Below are 5,141 nucleotides of genomic sequence, written 5' to 3'. Positions count from 1 at the left end.
TGATAAATGGAAGGTATAAATGATCTAAATGAGATGTTCTTTTGTCCTAATAATTCTCGGGATGCTGCAATCAGCTAGTCAAGGGATAATCTGATAATATGGTTATCCAGAGAATGTAGACTGCTGAGTTGGATGTGGATATAGCTGTGCATCACCATTAAAAGAAGGCAGATGTGTGGTCACTGGAGAATACAATATTATAACTAAATACAAAGATACTCTTCTACTCATACAAACAAACAAACCCAATATTTCTCACTTGTAAATTTTGTCAAATAATACAATAACAACTCATCAATATTCTCTCACCCATTCTATTCCCATCACAGTAACATCTTCATTACCAGATTGAAAACTATATACTTTCACAGAAACCTCACCAAGAATTGCCAAAAATCACAAGATCCTCAAATTCAAAATTAATGTTGGTAAAGATGAATACATACCCTGTGCTCTGTACAACCTGACCAAGAGTTGCAACAGAAACCTCACGTTTAGTAGCAACAACTCCATCCAACAAAGCTTCAACAATTCTTGGCATAAGTTCAGGTTATCTCATAACAAAAGCACCCTACACATATACAAGTAAGACTCAGCAAATCAAACATTTTACGCTTATGAGAACAAAAAAATGTAACAATCTCCTACCACTCTAGCAAGATCTCCCACAGTTACAAGAACACCACTGATGGTGCCATTGTTTGCAGTCACTTCTGCTGTTCCTTCACATAGTTTAGCCAAAAGCGCCTGAAATATGCCACGTCGGCTTATAGAATAACTAAATATGCATATATATATATATATATATATATATATATATATATATATATATATATGTGAAAGTTTAAATAGAACTTAGGGTAGGATAGCTTCCAGTTGTGAAAAAGCTTATGGATTTTAGTGTTTCAGATCTTAGTATACAAACCTCACCTCACTATATAAACCAAATCATCAGCATCCATACACCAAGGGTATAATCGTCATTTAACTCTTACATGCTTAAGCCAAAGCCTAAGACTGAATGTATCAAGTCATTAACTCTTTACCTTATGTAACTTATATCATGTTCAAATTGATGATATTATGAAATTTGTTAACTGGAATGTAAAGGGTATAATGGTCATTTTCTCTCCACACCAGAACTGAAGAGATGAAAATTATTTACCTTAATAGAGACCTTGGTCTTAACCTGATTGTCCAGAGCTTCAGCCATTGATTACAACAAATGAAACATGAAGTGATAATGATATCTCACAGATTAAATAATCATCAAAACACATAATACTTTCACACTAAATTAACACATAGTTAAAAAAGAAGAAGAATAAGAAGAAGCTCTAAAGAGTTAAGAGACCTTATCAAACTGAACAAGCACTTGAATAGCAAGCTCAGGACCAATAATCCCACTGAACAAGAACTTGAATAACTAGTCCGGTACGTATAGACTCTGTATAAACTTTGTAGAAATCGAGAATTAAACAGTAGTATAGACTACACAAACAATCATTCTAAAAGATGATTTCAAATTGAGTATTATATACAAAATTATAGTACTCAGAATAAGAAATTGAACATTAGTGTGTAAGATGGTTCAGTGAATTAGAAGAATTAAGAGTCTAAGAATCGATGTGGAAAGAGTCGGTGGTTTCCCACCATTCCATAAAATCGGCGTACCAATATCAGAAATTGAAATACCAATTTCAGAAATTGAACCTGGAATCGTGTTTTGTAACTATTAGATTACTGAATCAAACTTGTTCCAGATTCCAATTGGGAACTATCTCGACACTGTACCAGTTTGCGATCCAGGTCACGTTCGGAACACTTTCGTACCCGATTGGGTACGAAACGATTTGGTACGCAGCTACTGGCCTTCTGAGCGAATTAGGTAACTATGATACCATCTCATCCAAAGTTTCAGTCAAACACCTTATTCATGATTCTAAGATAGTGGCATGTGACTCAGTTACATAGATATTAAAGAGAAGAATTTGGAGAAGGGTGAATCGAACACCTTATTCGTTTTGTCTAATTTACACCTTACCCAATCATTTGAAACTCAGATCCATTGGTGTATGCATGACTATCTCGCATCTTTGATTTATCACTAAGACTCATAATTAGGCGTTACAGCGTGATTCTAGGTTGCCGCCTCCAGCTCCTCTGCATATATAATCTAGAAACTGAAAGTATTAGGTTTAAAATTGATATGTAAAAGATGAGAAGATAGATGAGAAGATGAGAAGATATATGTACCATGGCATTAAAATTGATACAAACCTTTGTTGGTCAAGTATGAATGTTTGATATGGGTGTTCTAGTCATCAATCTCGTTTTCTTGATTTGTCAGACCATCCGCTGATAGACTCATGCTTGCTGCTAGTTCGGAATGTTCAGATAGAGCAGAGTTAACCCTGCCTCCGGTGGCAAGAATGTGAGGATTAGTTAACCTAGCCACGATTTGAGGTTCGGGAGTGGTGCTTCTAGACAAAGAACCACCGAGTGCAGATGCGTAAGTAAGAGAAGCAGATAACATCTCTTGGGGATGGTTTGGGCTCGAAACGTAAAGCTTACATGGAAACGAGATCTTGGTGAAGACCAAAATATGCAAAGAAATAGTGTGTTCGTCGCCCCTTATGTGTTTTGAACTAGGCGAGAGGTATGAGATGGAAATACGAGAGTGAGATAGAAAAAATTAGGGTCGGATTTAGGACCCTAAATCGTTGGCTCAAATTGATAACTGGGAGGTAAAAACCCTAAATCCTCATCTCATTAGGGTCGAATTAAGAGTGTAAGAACTTGTTGGAACCGAGAATTAGGTTTTTGGTGGAGGTGATGGATAGAGGAATTGAGGAAGCTGTGGATGAAGACGAAGGCCCTAATTCGAAGTGGCAGGAATTTTTGGGATGAATAGGCGGGGGTTAATTTTTTGGATTTCATTTTCCCCCTAAAAACGCGTGTTTCCTAAAAAAAATATAAAGCGACACAGTTACACGACACACATTTTTTGATAGGTGCCCTCCGTATTTCTTTTTTTTTTTTCTTTTCTGACACTAATTTTAGGGTACGCAAAAATGCGTGTCCTCTATCCTTCAAATTTTGGAAAACTAACATTAATTTTTAGGGCATGCTCAAATCCGCGTCCTCTATCAGTGTGTATCATTAAATGCACGTCGTAAAAGGCTATTTTTCTAGTAGTGAATCTCACATATAAAATTTTCATGTTAAAGATTGTCTTTATGTAATTTAAGTCACATTGTGAATCTCAACTATTAATTTTTTTGATGATCTTTATATACCATAATTCACATTGTGAACCTCACATATAAAATATCCATGTTATAATATGTATTGTAATTCACATATAAAATTTTCACAAGGTTAATGTTACTGTATATAAACAATGTAAATTTTCTAAATCTATTGTATAGTTGATTGATTACATTAACATTTAATCATTTAGACCAAAAAAATGGAGTAAATGCATGAAATCACAATGTACTTTCATTATTCAAAGTAGAAATATACCTACTCCCCCCACCCACACACTAATAACATATCTTTAATAAAACACATAATTGTATAACATACATGTAGACATTCACATGAAAATATAAACATATTTTAATTGTGTGCGACGCCACGTGTCAGCACCTGGCTAAGACTTGGAGCCCAAGCTCACGCACGACGTGAACATCAAGAAATTCATGACGTAGATCTTCCTCCAGCCCCCTATAAATAAGAGGTGAATCCCTCTTCATTCCTCACACCTCCCATCACTTCCCCCTCTCTCTAGAACCTCTCTCTAGCCTCAAAACCCCCTAAAAAGCCTAGGGAACCTCCCTAGCATGAGGCGGAAGCCCCAGAGCGCCTGACGACTATGAGAAAAGAGCCTTTCGGCTCGGGAACGCTGCTCCAGCGGAGCCCGGTTTTGAGAAAAACCCGTTGTAAGTGAGCTATGCCTAACCTATCTTTAGTATAGCTTATGTTTCAATATAGTAATATTATTAGGGCCTTATAATAAATATTTGGGCTATTATTATGAATCATATAATTTTCGTTATAATATCTTTTTAACCACTCGCAGTACGGGGAATCTGGTTTGGAGGGCCGCTTGGGTTGCTGGATTTCAGAAGTGCTATATGCCAAAATGATCCTGCTCACCGGTGTTCCATGTTTGGCCCCTGTCTGTACATAGTGGATGAAGAGTATTGTTTTAACACTTATATAATAGTAATAATAGCAAGACTATTAATTAGTCTCGGTTAACATTATACAAAACACTAGTGGTAATGATACTAGGTTTTGTCCAAGGAAGTTGTTTTAAGTAAACGAAGTGATGTCCGAGTACCGAGTCACCACCTTTACAGGTGAGTGCATAGTTACTTTCATCTTACACATAGATATGAAGTATTTTATATAAACTACGTGCTATGTGTGCATATTATCTATATACTTGCTATCTATGCTGGATGAACGATTTTGTATAAGTTTTATATGATTTAAAGTGATACGTATTTATATCTACATAATATGTTGGGTAAAACATGGGTAGATGAAATATGACTTGGACGATAAGTTGAGAGGTGGACGATGTGAGAAGCCTTTTTCCCAAATGTTGGCCTCATCATCTAGCAGAGTATGGATGGCAACCATAGACTATTCTAGACAATCCAGTGAAACACTAGCAGGATCACAACCTGTAGGTGTTATGAACCATGTGTTCACCGGTGTACTCTAAAAACACATTGACCTGTATTGCGAGTGGACTCTCGAAAATGTTACTATCAATAAACGAGATAACCTTGCTAGATGCGTGTAAAGGACTCTGCGGTAGAAGCGCCTAATAGAGAACATCATAACCTCAGTAGATGCGCCTAAAGGACAATACCGACAGATGCACCTCATAAGGAATGTCACAATTCTGGCACCTACGTCTAAGTGATAAAATTAGCAGCTGTGCTTGACAACCATTTCATTTGCAACGATGGACTTCGTGTAGTTTCCTTTGGATGATCCTTAGGAATAAATGAACGATAAATAGCTGATTCTTAAGGTTGATCATTCAGAGTAAAGAAGATAATGGGGATGGGTAATTGGGTTGATTGTTTGATGTTTAAACATAATAATTATATTATTAT

This window comes from Lactuca serriola, chromosome 5 (assembly GCF_051521515.1).
Source record: "Lactuca serriola cultivar US96UC23 chromosome 5, Lser_US96UC23_V15, whole genome shotgun sequence".
Classification (NCBI taxonomy): Eukaryota; Viridiplantae; Streptophyta; class Magnoliopsida; order Asterales; family Asteraceae; genus Lactuca; species Lactuca serriola.
This window is presented reverse-complemented; position numbering follows the sequence as displayed.